General features: G+C 36.6%; 1 long non-coding RNA gene across 2 annotated transcripts in view; it reads right to left on the reverse strand.

The window, feature by feature from the left end:
* Window positions 1-4,872: 4,872 nt before the first annotated feature.
* The window catches only part of LOC137854675 (uncharacterized), a 139,273-nt gene continuing 127,771 nt past the window's right edge, over window positions 4,873-16,374 (reverse strand). For both annotated transcript variants that reach the window (XR_011095328.1, XR_011095329.1), the window contains 2 exons: window positions 14,334-14,483; window positions 4,873-14,199 (listed from right to left, as the gene is read on the reverse strand). This is a non-coding gene — a long non-coding RNA (uncharacterized lncRNA). The remainder of the gene's footprint in view (window positions 14,200-14,333; window positions 14,484-16,374) is intronic.

The following is a 16,374-nucleotide window of genomic DNA, read 5'->3' on the forward strand; positions in this document are numbered from 1 at the left end:
CACAAGAATAGGAAATCAAATTACGGTGAGTAATGAAAGAAACTCAGTATTGGTGCATAAGGTTCTATTCTGAAACCCAGACAGCTCGTTTTATATGATATTTTAAAGTGAGCTTAATAGTGGTGAAAGTTGCTGGACAGATGCTTTAGAAAAGAAATGGATTACAGGTGTTGCATGGGCAACCACTGGGCCCATGTCACAGCTTTAGCTGCATCCAGGGATGACAGCTCCATTAGTGAAAAACAAGTTAGTCATGTACTCCTGCCATTTTTGTTTCCCATTTGGCAAAGTTATTTTTTGTCTTATGTGCTGTGCTGGCAAAGAAGAACCTTTATGCAGTGCAAAGTCATGTCATCTCTATATTCCATGATGTGGTGCCACAGGAAGTTGACCTGGACCTTCTAACCCTTAGCCAGTTATGTTAGGAGCAAGAAACAAGGCAAAGTGATTTATACAGTGATTTAGTCCGATACTGTGTCACGTTGTAGGATCTTACAGCCTGGAATAATGTTCCTTATCACACTATTCAAGTGCTTTGGGCTCATCTCCTGCTAACTTACCCATCATGAACTAAAGCAGAGAAGAAAAAAGAAAAAAAAAGAAAAAAAAAGAGGCCTGCTAATAGACCCAGTAAGGTTAGTGGCAGTGTTAGCATTAGCTTTGGTTACTAAAGTGAATATTTATGTCCCAAAGGAAAACCATGATATCTCATAGCCCCATATACCATCTTAACAATGTTCTTGTTCATAACTGTATCTGCTGGTACAGTTACAGCAGTCTTTACAGTCAGTCTTTACAACAGTCTTTAAAAAAATGGCTAAGTGGTGTTTGATTAGGCGAAGTGAAGCATGCAGACATTTATTGCCTGCACTTCTGCTAGATATGTGAAAGGAACAGCATGGACTGGGTTTTCACAGTTGCTTTCCTTTCTTTCCCCTTGCTTGGGGCAGAGGTGATGGTAACTCAGGGAAATTCACTGTAATTGAACCCAGGGGATGATTGGACTTGAGGAATGTGCCTGCAAGAAAGGATGAAGTCTGAGCATGACTGTGAACTGAAGCTTGCTGAGCCAGCTGGTGTTGCTGGACCCCCTGTCCATGCTCCAGGAGGTCCAGGCTACAGATGAAGCTTGTCTCACTGCTCTCAGTGAAGTGCCAGTCTTTGGTCATCTGCTGTAATGAGTTCAGCTCCAGCTGTGCCCAGTACATTCAGACTACTGGCAGGAGAACTTGGCTCTGTGTGTGGGGAGCAGCAGGCACCAGAGCTCTGGCTGAGCCTCAATATTGTCATCAGTGCAAGCCTTCTTCACAAAAGGTTTAGATCTAGGCTTAGCCAGAGAGAAAAGCTTATCCTAGCTAGCCCCCAAGGCATCCCCTTGCTCCAGTAGTAGTATCAGAAGGAAAGAATAGTGTTTAAAATAAAAGAAAGAAGTCAGCCTAAGAGCTTTGGAACTGTGGAAAATAGGTTGGAGAGAAATAAATTGTATGACCAAAACTCAGTGAGTCTAGGTGAGAATTTATGGTACTGTTTTGATTAATAAACTAGCTTAGACAGGTATACAAATTTGCTCATGTACTATGAAAATACCTTCATTTGTTATTTCTAAGGCATTTCTGAATGTAGAATAGTCATGACATACCAAGATATCATGAAAACTTCTCTTAATGTCTTTTTCCTTTCAAAAAAAATATTTTTGTTAGACAGGATCTAGAAATCTTGATACTGAAAACATGACATATGACAGTCAGTGTGGTAAAAGCACAAAGGGAAAATGTTGCAACTCTGAAACCACATTCTTAATTCTTCACACTCTTCTTGATGTTATTCCACGATGTGGCCATTGTACTCTGCTGTTTTGATATACTCTGAATATGCAGATTTTATGTATTGTTCAAGTTTATTGATTACTTTTTTGGAAAAGAATGCTGAGAATGACTAAGACTTTAATAATCCCATAGAGAGATTAAAAATATTAAGGAAGAAAATTTTTATTCTGTGAGAAAATCTGGCCTTTCAGAATTTATGTCTGTTTCCCTGGAAAAAAAGTCCAGTTTTTAAGGAATGGAAATACTGGGATTTGATTCTGGAATACTGAAACAATATTTTTTGTTTGTTGTTGTTATTGTTTTGTTTTGGTTTTCTTCCCTAATAATTTTTCTAATAATTTCTAATATTTTTTTCCTATTTTTTCTATTTTTTTTCTAACAATGCTAAAACATTTTCCTTCAATGTTGAAAAACTATTTCATGGTGTTTTAGAAAAGGATATTATGAAATACAAGGTATGTTGCATACAATGCAAGATGAATATTATCATATGGAAGACAAAGCATGAAACTTGAAAGTGAGTGATTAATTTTAATTTTGCTTTGATTTAATTATTTCTATTACATTTGAGTGAAGTTGATTAAATCCCTTGAGCTTTCCAGTCACTTACATGGTACTCTCCCATGGAAATTGTTCTGTTTAAAGATTTTGGCCAGTTCTAATCACCAAAAGTTACCTTTTTTCTTCATTACAATCTAGGGAAATTACCTTATTTTTCTTTTTTCTCTTGACAGTCGTGAAACAGCTGGCAGCAAAGATGACAAAGGTACTGACAGAAAAGTTATTTTTTTCCCCTTCATTTTGATGTTATGGATCGATGTCCATTCCAGTAGCAGCCTCAAAACCATAGATCACCTAGCGCGTGACTTCCAAATCAACAAGAGACATTTACAGGTTAGCAAATGTGTTCATTTCCCCCTTTGGCAATTCAACAGGGATTCTAGCCATCTGATTCAGAGAAGCACATATGGTAAATACTTAATGGAATATAAATCTTGAGAGCACACCTTGAAATTTAATGAGATTTTCAATGGGGCTCAGGTTCCTGTTTTTCAAAAGTGCTTTTGTGAATTATATCTATTGTAACCCTCTGACAGTTATTTATGATTTTAGGCATGCATATACTCAAACGTTTAACCTATCCCATCTGTGTTAAATCTAGTTTTATATCTGAATACCAATGTTAACTGCTCGCTGACCTACCGATATAATTAAATTGCCTTTATTCATCCTAGATTTTATTACCTGACCTTATGACAGAGATCAGAATGTGTATGAAGATGTCTTTTTATTATTTTTGCCACATTACTATATGGTTTAAAAATATTTTAAAAGATACTATGGCATATTTTGCTTTTCATTAATACTTCTTGGCCACAAGGGATGAATTACAGAAAATAATTTTTATGGATTTACTTTTACAATGCAATATGTCTCAGGTTTTGTATTTCCATAATATATTCTAAAGCCACATTCGTCTCTTGGGAGTCTGAAAGTTTTAGAGTTGTGAGCCTGCAAAAAGGCCCTTTGCTTTTTTTTTTTTTTTTTTGAATGACATGTACTTCAGTCAGTGGAGCTGCTCAAACTGAAATGGTTAAAAAATAGATTCCAGACCAGTGGAGGCTAACAGCAGAGTGTAGATGGTTTTCATTTCTTATATTGGAGCTGTGCGAAATAGGAGCAAAACATCATTCAGTTGTAATCTCCTTTAGCCAGTACACCTTCTGAGACTTGTCAGATTGCGGGAGGGCACAAAGTCCAACCTTCCAGACAGCCGTTCACTCCTCAGATGTCTGTGCTGGATGAAGTAATTGCTGGTCCCCATGCTGTTTGCTGCTGTCATTTTGCTGGAAGTTATGGCCCCCACAATCTTGCAGCAGAGTGGTTAATGTGAAGGATTTCTAATGTGATACAGGGAAAAAACAGCTGGTTTAGCTAAACAGTTTGTTCTCTCTCTCTCTCTCTCTTTTTTCTCTCTCTCTTTTTTTTTTTTTTTCTTTCTTTCTTTTTAAACTATAGTAGAGACATGTGCTTCCTTAATAGACATCTGTAGTGGAAAATGTCTGGTTCTCAGTTACACTTTCCCTCAAGCTTAGCATTGTTAAAGATAAAGCATCAAGAAATCTTTAAAAAATACAAAATAATTCTATTGCATTTAATAGGCATGCCTAGAAACCAACTCCTTGTAGGCCATCAAAAGTGACATACTTTTTTTTACACTGTATGTTGTGTGTGTATGTCTAGGGATAACCTAGTATGTATTTAAAAGAAAACATCAACATCTTTAACAACTTTTGAAGGTTATTTTCATAACACACTAGGACAAAAAAAAAGAAAAAATCAGAGCACAGAATCCAGAAAGATCTGAATCCAGGTCTCTTCTCTGATCAGGATCAAAGATTTGTCTTATTAATTCCTCAACATTTAGCTGAGCAGGATTGCAGAAGCTATGGTGCCTGCACCACCAGTTCAGCATTTGATATAAGTAAGTACCGTGGGCTCCAATGTCAAATGATTAAACTTCCATTTTTTTACTAGCTACATGAAAGGAATCACAAAATGTGGGGATAATGATGCCAGAACATTTTCCCACTTGCCAGAATAAACCCAGGAAAGTCATGAAGAGTTAGAGAATGCCCACAGATTTCCACCAGTTTTTATTCTTTATTCTTGCTTTGAATCCTTATCACACTATTAGATATTAGGAAACTATCATCCTTCAAAAATAAATAAATAAAAATTCCACTATCTTCCTCACACTTTTAAAAAACAATTTAGTTCTCATTCTGAAAGAAATGTGAGCTTTCATTGTGTGGTGGTTCCACTCGAGTGGGCAGCTAAGCTCCACCACAACCACTCTCTCACTCCCCATCCTCAAAGAGGAACAGGGAGAAAATACGATGAAAAGCGTTCAAAGGTTGAGAGAAGGACAAGGATATCACGCAGTAATTATTGTAACGGGCAAAACAGACTCGGCAAAGGGAGACAGTAGGATTTATTGCTTATTACTAACAAGCTAGAGAAGTGAGAAACAAAGGAAAAAAACCAAAAGCACATTCCCCCCCATCCACCCTCTTCCACCTCCTCCCCCCGAGCAGCACAGGGGAACGGGGGTATGGGGCTTATGGTCAGTCTACAGCACTTCTTCTCTGCTGCTCCTTCTCGGTCACTCTCGTCCCCTGTCCTGTGGGGTCCCACCCACGGGATGCAGTCCTTGATGAACTGATCCGGCGTGGGCTTTCCACAGGCAGCAGCTCTTCCAGAACTGCTCCAGATATGGGTCCGTACCACGGGGTCCATCCCTCAGGAGAAAACTGCTCCAACCTGGGTCCCCCACGGGCAGCAGCTCCTGCCAGGTCACCTGCTCCTGCGTGGTCTCCTCTCCACGGGCTACAGGTCAAGCCCAGAATCTGCTCCAGCAGGGGTCTTCCACAGGCGGCAGCCTCTGTCGGTGCAGGGCCACCTGCTCCACCATGGTCTCCTCCACAGGCTGCAGCATGGAACCCTGCTCTCATGTTTTTGGCTGCACCTCGAGTACTGTGTTCAGTTTTGGGCCCCTCACTACAAGAAGGACATCGAGGTGCTTGAGCGGGTCCAGAGAAGGGCGACGAAGCTGGTGAGGGGCCTGGAGAACAAGTCCTACGAGGAGCGGCTGAAGGAGCTGGGCTTGTTCAGCCTAGAGAAGAGGAGGCTCAGGGGCGACCTTATTGCTCTCTACAGATACCTTAAAGGAGGCTGTAGCGAGGTGGGGGTTGGCCTGTTCTCCCACGTGCCTGGTGACAGGACGAGGGGGAATGGGCTTAAGTTGCGCCAGGGGAGTTTTAGGTTAGATGTTAGGAAGAACTTCTTTACTGAAAGGGTTGTTAGGCACTGGAACAGGCTGCCCAGGGAGGTGGTGGAGTCACCATCCCTGGAAGTCTTTAAAAGACGTTTAGATGTAGAGCTTAGGGATATGGTTTAGTGGGGACTGTTAGCGTTAGGTCAGAGTTTGGACTCGATGATCTTGAGGTCTCTTCCAACCTAGAAATTCTGTGGTTCTGTGATTCCACCGTGGTACTCCATGGGCTGCAGGGGGACATCCTGCTTCACCATGGTCCTCACCACAGACCGCAGGGGACTTCTGCTCCGGCGCCTGGAGCACCTCTCCCCCTCCTTCTTCACTGACCTTGGTGCCTGCAAGGCTGTTCCTCACTCTCACTCTCCCAGCTGTTGTGTGGCACAGCGTTTTTTTTTTCCCTGTCTTAAATATGCTCTCACAGAGGCGCAAAACAACATCGCTTATTGGCTTGGCTCTGGTCAGCAGTGGGGCCCTTACCAAACATACGGCAGCTTCTAGATCCTTCTCACAGAAACCATCCCTATGGCCCCCTGCTACCAAAACCTTGCCACGTAAACCCACTACACATTGTTAGCTACATACAAAACAAATAACCTCATTCAGAATTTTTCTCAATTGTTCTCGTTTTCTTGGTGCTTAAACTCAATAAATGTGAGTACTTGGTCTGTCTGTGACTTAGAAAAAGTAGATGCTTAGCATGGCTATTGGGCATTCCCATGGGATGTTGAAATACGTTTGAATCAGAGAAAACAAAATGAGGGCATGTGCCTAATACCTAAGTGATATTACTCATAGCCTGCTGTTTCAGGAGATGTGTGTGTTTTTATAACATTTTATTTCACACAGTTACATTTTAAGACATACTCCCTGATGAAATATTCCTCGAGACTCTCCTCCAGAAATATTCAAGTTTGATAATTTAGCTTTCATATTAAAAACAAAAGCAATGAAAATTTCCAAGCAAATTAAATCCCTAATTAATTCAGTTTCAAATCAGGATAGAATGTGTATTCCATGTTTGTAATAACAGTGTTTCTGCACAACATTTTCTCAATATGATTTTTCTTTCCAATTTACTTTACTTTACTTCCCCATAATGTTCATAGATGAAACTTAAAAGGAAATTTGAAAAACAATAGGAAATTAATCAATAGGTTTGGCCCAAACACAAATTAAACTTTATAAACAATAAAGAAATAGGTATATGTGATAGCCGCCTCATGCAATTTTTAAAATGAACACCAACATTCTTGAAGAAACTGAACCACTTACAAAGTCACCTCATACAGTTTTAGACAGAGAAAAGACAGCATTCCATATTACAAGATGGCACCTGAATCACATGCATAGGATCAGGCAACTCACTTCCTCTTAATCCTCTGTTGCAATACAGTCCCTAAAAGAGAGATTGATTGGAAGGTCAAACTGGGAAAGTCTGCAACTAATCACTCAGTTAAACAAAATAAAATAACTTTGCTTTGCCCAAAGGTTTATAACCTTTTGATATTTGCATTTTGGAATGAGAAAATGAAAGAGATTTTGTTAAGCTCTTATGCAAGTGGTTTTCTTTTTTTTTAACTAGATTTATTTATATTTTTTTTACCAGAAATGCTATTAGTGAGATAAACCATGAGATTTCTGACTAATCATAAATAATTAACACAGCTGAAACAGTGAAGACCAAGTAATCTATGTGTGAAGAAAACTGTGATCAGTTTATTCAGAATTAAGAAAAACTGCAAAAGTGAATTTGAAGAAATGGTGATCTATTCATGGTTGTTCAGGGACACAGAAAAGAGATAAACTTTCTTAGATAAATTATTCATGATCGGTTATTTGCTCAGCTTCAGTCCGAGTACATCTTGTGACAAAATTAGATTTTAATCACATATTTCTTTAAATCCCAAATGAAGCATTCAGCATTCAGAGATAGCAAAAAATGTCAGCTTCTCAGTGGTTAGGGGCTGGTTCTGCTGCACTGAAGTCACTGGAACTATTTTTAACCAATTTCAATTAGAGTAGGGTCAAACTGCTGGGACTTTATAGTTCTCTGTGTTCCGCTACATTTGCACCATTTTTTATTTATTTTATTTTATTTTATTTTATTTTATTTTATTTTATTTTATTTTATTTTATTTTATTTTATTTATTTATTTTTTTGCCTTCCAATTGAGTTTCTCATGATTTAAAGGAGAATGTGCACAAGCAACTAGAGCACTGAAATAATGGGGAAAATTATTATTTTTTATTTCTTTCTAACAAACATAGAAAGAGGCTTTATTGGCTGCATTGCTTACTGGTCATCTGGTTTACACCATGATTATTAAGAGCTGGTTCTTCAACTTTCATGAATTATGTCACACCTTTTTCTACTGTGGGGTGAAGGTAATTTTCATGAGTTCATGCTCTGACATGATTTTTTTTTTTCTGTCATTTAAATATAATTGACTGGAGAGGGAGTCAAGTTGGCCAGTAGAATCTTGTTAGACTTTCTTCCTAATGTGAAGAGTAGCAGCCAAATGCTGTAGGTACATAGCAACTTTATATGACAACTTTAATTAAAATATTGTCAATTCCAAAATGTTTATGGAGAATAGTAAAGCTGGGAGGGCTAATCTATATGTTGGTTTATACCTGGTGGGTGTATACAGTGTGTACATATTAGCAGTTCTTTCCAAATGCTGTTACTTTTGCCTGTATCAGACTTCCACAAAGTTCTAGAAGAGAGAACATGTTTTTCTTATTGCAGAAATAGAAGCTTAACTAGCCATTTTATGAGCCATTTGGCAATTAGTAGTTTTGAAATTATAAACAGCTCTTTAGATAGCTCATCTGAAAATGTTTTCTGAAAAGACTGCTGTCCTTTGAAAATAATATTGACTTTTAAGAGGTGACCTGTTTTACCATGTTGAAACTTCTTTTGTGTCTGTGATTCTTTTTTCCATGTTACAATGTTATTTATTGGGTAAGTACTTAGACACTACAGAAGAGAGAACCATCTGAGCATACAAGTAAATGTAAACTGTATGAAAATTTAACAACAAAAATATCAAATCCTAAATGTACTGAAGATCTAAAAGTGACTTGATTTGTAATTTTTTCTACAAAATGCTAATATCAACTATTAAAACAGCAATCACTCCTTTGATTATTTTTTAATCATGGAAGTTCAGAAAGTTTTATTTAGTTAGAATAATGGTATGTTAAATCACATTTTTATTTAGATATTCTAGCTGCTGGGAAATTAAAGCCAAACATGATTTATCATTCACCTTTACTATGTCACCTTCCAGCTGTATACTAAATCATCTCCAATGACTTAAGATAACTTACAAAACCTCAGCACAACTTCAAATAAAGATATATATATATATATACAGGTATACATAAATATAAATGTACTCTGCATATAAAAGTGTAATATAATACACACCAGTGCAGTATTTAAGCTTTATTAAGATTGCCAATTGAATAAAGAAAAAGTTAGAAATCCAAATTTAAGTAGACCTGCAACTGAAGTTTTGCCTTAAAGCACTCTCCTTTAAGAGTACGATCACTCTTCTTTTGTTGCCCAAAGGAGAACTATCTCATCTGGTATGCTCAGTGCTCTCAGTGAGTGGCTGTTTCATATTTGGTATTTCTCTCAGGGCTTGTTTACTACATAACATTAAAATCCTGCTCTAACAATAGTTACTAATTTGTTCAGGAGCCATTCTGTGATACACATTATTAGAACGTTCAGACAACAGTTGGTTTATTTTCAGAAAATATTTGCCTAGTGAAAGGCTGGCATTATCCCATTTTAGAAACAGTGAACTGAAACATTTTGATATTGATCCTAATGATTATCCACTAATTGTAGTAGATCCACTTTGTGTTATCTCTTTGCCCACTTTTCAGAGTTCTGAGTATTCTATAACATTTCTTCAGTTCAGAGGCTCCTGCTGATTTAATTTGCAGCTATTAGTACTCAAAACCTCAGCAAATTCAGATCTGAATCTCAAGCTGAAACAAACAAACAAACAAACATTTAGGTTGAATTTAATTTAATTTATTTTTAATTTTTATTTATCTATTTAATAATTAAGCATCCAAACTGAACTAGCTTTCTAAGCTTCTACTTTGTCTAGTCAATGGAGTGGCAGGAACCTCAAGAGACCCAGTGTCTTCATCAGTTAGAGAAGAGTTTTAGAACAGAATGAACTGCCTTTTGGAAGTGCCTCCCATTGGCAGCAGAGAAAACCTAGCTAACTAGCTGAGAAAATCTACCTTGCTTGTAGACTGAAGTTAGGTGAGATATATCTTATTCTTTGAGAGGTGTTCCAAAAGTTAGCAGTTTGTTCTAGTCTGCTGTATAAGAGTATTATTCATGCCATTCAAACTTGTAAAAGTGCTGTGAAGAATCGCCCTCTAGAAGCGCCCATTTCTCCATTGACTACAGACACTTTAAACATCTAAATTGAACGAAGATGAACCAAACATTTACTGGTTGCCTTTGATGACTGTGGCTGTAGTGATTTGCTCAGCATGCAGGAATTCTGATGAAGAAATAAAATGCTCTACAAAGTGTTATGCAACTCAGAGAACAACTTTCATAAACAGGTTATCATTTCTCTTCATATCGTCTTCTGTCCTGTTCAATACATGGATTTCTTTGCCTTCAGAAAAAGATGTTCGAAGAACATCTGAGAGGGAAAGAGAGACTTCAAAAGGCAGTTCAGACAACCTTCATTGCAGCAGTTCCTAAATTCAGAGAGCTTATACCTCCAAACAAAATTTAGCGGGTTTTATGTGTGTTTTTCCTAGGCTTTTTAAAAAAGGCAGTCTGTTTTAATAAAAATATTCAATTATTGAACACTGTAATTCTCTGCTTTGAGCATGGCCTGAATACTATGTTAAGGAGAAAGGCAGAATTCTTCACAGGTAGCTGTCAGGCAAGACAAAAGTCTTCCCTGTCAAAAAAAAAAAAAAAAAAAAACAAAAAAAAAAAACTGAGAGCCTTTTCTGTTTAATGGTAGACAATCAAGCAAATTTCTTCTCTTTGTAAGTTGCAACTAACTACTTGCATTTAACCCAGTTTAAATTAAGGATGATTTCAAAGTATTTGGGCAAACCAAGACACTGAATTTCACAAAGGGGAATCGCTATGAGTGAGGACTTCAAGGTAATCCTGGAAAATTCTTCAAGGCATCAAAAGTATAACAGAAAGTGCTGTGATAGATGTTTCAGAGACCATATGGAGAGCTGGTATTAGAAAAGTCAGAAGAACAAATGACTACCAGTTCTCTTGGATATATCATTACCTTCCATACATACAGGACAAGTTTTCTATCAAAATAGTTCTCCTTGGGGAGTTTGTCACACTGGCACGACTGTGTTAGTGCAGGTAGGGATCCACAGGGTGTCAACATTTGCCTAACCCACCTAGAAGGGAATTTAAGCATTTATGTCAAAAACTGGGGTGTTATGCATTTTTCTATAATATCTGGATGTGATAATTGTAAGCTGTTCAATGACTCCTTCATTGACTTCAGTCACAAATTTATTGAACATCACCATTTAATTAAGTGCCATGCCTCAATATCTCTCCCTGTCTTCCAGCTTCTTTTTCCATCACAACCACCTTCTTGTTTGATTTGCTTTTCTTCTTTGCTAACTGTTTTATTCCTTTCTGACTGGTTCAAAAAGACCAAAAATTTTGTTGGAGGAGGAAAATACAAGTCACATTAAGGTAGATGTGCCACATGAAATTTCACTTAATGAACTGTATTCAAGTGGTAACAAGGTTGACAGCTCTCAAACTCATTGTTTGGAGGGGGTAACCCTAGTAGGCAGCTAAGCACTATGAAGCAGCTTGCTCACTATCCCAAAGTGGGGTGGAGCAGAGAATTGTAATGGTAAAAGTGAGAAAGGTCGTGAGTAAAGGTAAAGACAGTTTAATAGGTAAAGGAAAAGCTGTGTGCATGAGCACAGCAAGATTTAGGGATTCATTCAGTACTTCCCATTGGCAGACAAACCATTCCCTTGTACACACCACTGCCTTTTGTTTCTGTCCAAACTATCCTTCAAGTTTTGTAACTCTGCTTCAAATCTCATGGTTTGTTGAATACCTAGAGTTTCACAGTCCATAGAGTGGTTCTGTCTAATGGTAATAAACAACCCCACAAATGTTTTTCTTCTACTCTACCTGTTAAAAAAAATCTTTTAAAATTTCATAGACACAGAATACAGCAGCATTCCATTGTAACTTCAAATACTGCCTTCAGATACATAGACCTCACGGTAACAATAACGTATATTTTCTACACTGCAGAACAAAAAAAGAGATCTTCATAATTTCCCAGAAAGATCAACTTTCATCTCAGAAGAGCTTACAACACCATACTTTAAAACTACAACATTTTAAATGTACAGTAGCCATTTAGGTAATTTTAGAGGATTATTGGGCTCCCTCTACCATAGTCCTGAGTACATCTAGATACATAAATAAGCAAGGCTTTAAAAGAAGAGGCATATAAAAAGCTAGCAACAATGACATTTTTAAAAACTGTCTAAAACAGTCTAGGGTATCAGGATTTTTTACCTTTGTAGAGTGTAGCATTTGTGGAGTGCAGAATTATGTGATAAACTATTTTATCAGGTTTCAGCCAGCATGGCCTCCTTCACCTGCAGGGTGGAACAAAGCAACCTGAACTTAAGTCAGCAGAGTTTCCAGAATACATTTTCCCACGTAACATGTACATATTTAATTTTATTATTAATAAAATTTTATTATTAATAAAATTATAAATGTAGACAAGCTGTAGCAGCTGGCTTCATACCAACAAAATAAAGCCCCTGTATTTTGAAATTGCTTTATCCTAGCTACTCAAAATAAACCATATATTTTCTGTGATCTCTAGTTCTTAAGCTTAACTGTCCTGTGCCCTTTGTGTGCTCATATCTCTCAAAAATTTGTGGCAGCTGAAGAAACATTCACAATGATTTTGAAAAATAATGCCTGAGAAAACAGCTTTACAAATCTTCTTGAACTTTGCAGACATTATAGCATCATAATATGAAATGAGCAAATACTCAGAGGCAGAAAAAGTAAATTTTACTTTCCTGAATCCACCTACATCACACTGGGAGAGCACTAGTAGTTGTGAAAGTCCCATTTTCCTGTCAGTACTGGGTGATGAGCACCTTCACTTGGACATGGATAGAAGAGAGGAAGCATCTTCTATGAAGAAACTAGTTCACAAATATACATATATTACGATTTCCTTCCCATTTTAATGTTCAGTTGTACCTTTCTCTAGGATAAAAAAATAATAAATTCAAAAGTACGAGGATTTGAAAGTGATAAGGAAAGCTGTTATTTGAGTCATTTTTGAGGCACAGGCCATTTCCTGGCATAAGCCCATTCTGATCCATGTAATTAGAGATTGCTTTTCCTGAGAACAGTCTCATGTGGTCAGAAACCAAATGATCCATCGCAAAATAGTGGAGTAGCCCTGTTGAATTGAGAGCTTCTATTTACATTGAGTTGACTAACACTGTAGGAGAAGAGTAGTAACCCTGTCTTGGGATTGTTGTTCTATGGGAAATATAAATGCCTGGAGTTTGCCAGCAGTCTCATTATGACTCTTCAAGGTAGAAATAAATTCAATTTATACTATTGAAATGCAATGATCAAGAAAATGATCATATTTAGAAAGTGAATTGTAGGGAATCAATATTATGCCTAAAACCAACATTTTCTATCTTCAGTATGAAAACTCCAATGACATTTCACTCTGATTTGGCTTTGCAGTGGTATCTGTATTTCCTCCATTTAGTAAGCTTTTTGAGAGGTGTATAAGATGCTGCCATGAACTACTCAAATAGTAAAGGTATTGCACCAAACTCTGTGATGTTCAGACAGTGGAAGAAAATAAAACCCATCTTAAAACAGGACTTCTGCCAAATAAATGTTTCTTTCTTTTCAGATCCTCTGAAGTGTAAATAAACCTGTTTATAGAATTTGAATGCACATATTGCTCACTGTAAGATAAACAAAGATTTGCATCAGTTTATGAGCCTAGGTATATAAAAATTTTATGACATAAAACTTCATAACTATTCCTTATAATAACTTAGAAACAAAAACAATGACTAGTGTGTGATTAGTTCTTGATAATGAGTAGAGAAGATAGCATATAAACATACTAAGTTAATAACATTGTGGGATACAGTTTGCTGAAATATAGGGATACTAAAAACAAGCAAACAATAAAACAGCTGAATTAAATGAGAAGGCAAGAAGAGTTTGGCCAAAAACAGAAAAAAAAAAAAAAATTAGAGTAAAGGAACAAACAAACAAAGAAACAAAAAACATAGCTCAAAAAATCCAGAGAGATGAAGGTAGATTTTTTCTCTCCATCACCAAAGCTTTTTTCACTGAATGTCAGTTTTTCCTATGTGATTTTCTTATGCAACTTTAATGCTTATTTCTTGTCCAAATTGAGTTTCCAAGTCAAGGCTCCTTTGATGAGAAAAAATTCTTGTATAAACCTTCAGATAAACAAATCAGAAATATGTTATTTCAAATACATAAGTAAAATTTCTGATTGTTAACAGAGTCTACAAGCAAAAGTTAGCAGATATGCTAGGTATCTGGGACACAAATATGAAGATTATTTTCTTACTTTACTCATTCTGTGCTGGCAAGCCTTATGACTTCATTCTGTGTTTCATAACTGTTGTGAGTTTTCAAGAGCCCCAACCTTGAGAGTCATGCTGTCTGCAAATCCTCAGTTTTTCTTGAAGTATATTTTTACAACTTCTAGTCATCATAACTGAAAAAGAAAAAAAATATTAAAATCTTTGAACTTAAAATTGAAAAAAAACTAAATGGTAAATGGAACGGTCTCAAAATGCTTCTAATTTTATTTCATGAATTTATCATGATACTAAGACTTTGAAAAGATGGTAGTGGTGATATCAAAGATTTGCTTTATTGAAAGTGAAGATGAAGAGATACTAAGAGTTCGCATGACTTAGAGAAAGCTTAGCATAAATTTTCCATGTACACATCAACTATAGAGCTTCAGGGTAGAGAAATTTTTAAATTTCTTTTCAGATTTTTTTTTTGTCTACAAGGAGAGTAGGAGAATTACTTGGCTTATAGTACCAATTTTCATACTAGTACTTTTGCTAGAAACAGGAGCTGAGAATGGGAAGGGCATCACTTCCACATCAGTCTGAGATAGATAGACAGAAAGATAAAGACTTTCTTTGGCAGTGTTTGTTTTCCTTTTTTATTCTACATCTCTATAAACTTTAGCTTGTCTTCTCTGTCTGTCACGATTTAGTCTGTATTGCCATTTGCTCCACATTCTCCTCTCCCCAGGGACTGTGCTTTAATTCAGTGATAGCAAGCAGTGTGTGTAGGCATCAAGACTTTTTGTCACTTTCTAAACTTCATCACAAAATTATTTTCTATTAGAAAAGCAAAATGTCTGCTTTCCAAATAGTTGGAGTCAAACTCAGAACATTACTTGAGGCAGAAAGTGGATGTAAAATAGTACCTGCTCTTATGTCCTTGCAATGCTTAGGAGACAAAGTGGCACAAAAACAATGAATGCCCTACTTGTTCATCTGTATCAGGAGTTTGGCTTAGATAACAGATAAATGCTCTGGTCTCAGTTTCAATTGAACATTGTCAAATTAACACAGGCCACTATATCAGTTGTCACCTTAGTCTTTGTTCCAACAAATGACAGTTATGAGCAGCTACTCATATTTTTTTTTCACACCCCAAGAGCATCTGATGACATGGTGTTCATACATAGTGAGATGCAATGTACCACTGGGAATAGTTTTATCTGTGCAAAACCTGTCACAGCCATGAGAAGTCATTACTGATGTGGCTACACAGTTGTATGAACACAATATGGGTGCCTTGGGAGCTGAGCACAGCTTGCGATAAACCCAAGTGAGAAAAAAGATACAGTTCTGTTTTCTCATTGTGACACATCACTTGCAAGAATATGTTTAGGGTGGAGCAGAAAATGGAAGTCCTGACCACTTTGGTCATTAAAGAAGCTGTGACACTTTATAAAGTGACTTACAAAGAATAGGAATTTGAGGCCTTGTGTTCTGAGAAAATCCATTTGGAAAAATTGTATTCTCCCTAGCAAAATTACTCCTGTAGTTTCAATTGCCCATAACATTCTGCTTTATTACTACTCTTGATTATTCTCTATTGCTCATGAACACTGCTAACTTACCTACTTTCAGAAGTAGATGTGTTTCACTGGTGAGTGAAATGCTTGCCATATATATTAAGGGATATTATATCTTTCTTCAATAGATTAAAGATTCAATTAAACACAGTATTTTCTCCCTGTGGAGATACTAACAAACCATAATTAAGTTACCTTTCAATCTCTCTCTCTCTATATATATGCAAAAATGACTCCTTTATGTATCTTGGTAAGGCATTTTCTTTAGTTCTTGAATAATTCTAACAGCTCTTTTCTGTATGCTTTCAGAAGTTTTAGTATTGTTTTTCTTTAAAAAAAAAAATACAATGAAGCCATGTACATATTTTTGAAGTCAATTTCAGCAGTTACAACAGAACTATATGTATAGATTTCTTGAGTGAGTCCCAGCAGCACATCACACAGAAATGAAATCATTCCTCAAATCCCAGTCTGAACATTAACTTTTTCTGCCCATGTTGCA

Source organism: Anas acuta, chromosome 3 (genome assembly GCF_963932015.1).
Source record: "Anas acuta chromosome 3, bAnaAcu1.1, whole genome shotgun sequence".
Lineage (NCBI taxonomy): Eukaryota > Metazoa > Chordata > Aves > Anseriformes > Anatidae > Anas > Anas acuta.